This window comes from Fukomys damarensis, unplaced genomic scaffold, assembly GCF_012274545.1.
Source record: "Fukomys damarensis isolate Sample0158 unplaced genomic scaffold, DMR_v1.0_HiC HiC_scaffold_15449, whole genome shotgun sequence".
Taxonomy (NCBI): domain Eukaryota; kingdom Metazoa; phylum Chordata; class Mammalia; order Rodentia; family Bathyergidae; genus Fukomys; species Fukomys damarensis.
The window spans coordinates 1-564 of NW_022916361.1; the positions used below are offsets into that span (position 1 = coordinate 1).

The following is a 564-nucleotide window of genomic DNA, read 5'->3' on the forward strand; positions in this document are numbered from 1 at the left end:
ATTCAAATTGAATCCTAATTCAAATTGAATTAGGACATTATAACAAAACATGACATTCACTTTCCTTTTTCCTTAGGTGTTATGGTTGTGCATTAAAACTGATGTCCACTTCCAATACGTGGTGTGATCTTGGAATTAATTATTATCGCCAAGCACAACATTTAGGAGAAACAGGCAGCAGCGCAAGTGATCTTAAAGAGCTACTAGAGAAATCTTTGCATGTATGATTTTGAGAAAGCTTTTATAAACTTAAATTAAAAAACGCACTTTTTTAGAAAGATTTTTTTAAAAATAAATTTTAGTGTTTTCATATAAACTCATATTTATCCTGAAATAAATGCTGATATTCCAAGAAATAAAAATGACTCATTTAATTTTCTTTCAGTGTCTGAAAAAGGCAGTGAGACTTGACAGTCGTAATCACTTATACTGGAATGCTCTTGGTGTGGTTGCATGTTACAGTGGTGGGTACTGAGTAGTGCGTACTTCAGTATTTTTAGAAGATTATTGTTTTCAGGTAGCAAGGTACAATCACTTCAAATTCTGTGTTACAGGTATTGGAAA

General features: G+C 31.9%; 1 long non-coding RNA gene across 1 annotated transcript; it reads left to right on the plus strand.

Annotated features, from left to right (window-relative positions):
- The first annotated feature begins 6 nt into the window (after window positions 1–6).
- LOC117284935 lies at window positions 7–564 on the plus strand. The gene is made up of 3 exons (XR_004515975.1): window positions 7–221; window positions 386–464; window positions 555–564. It is a non-coding gene; the product is annotated as an uncharacterized LOC117284935 (long non-coding RNA).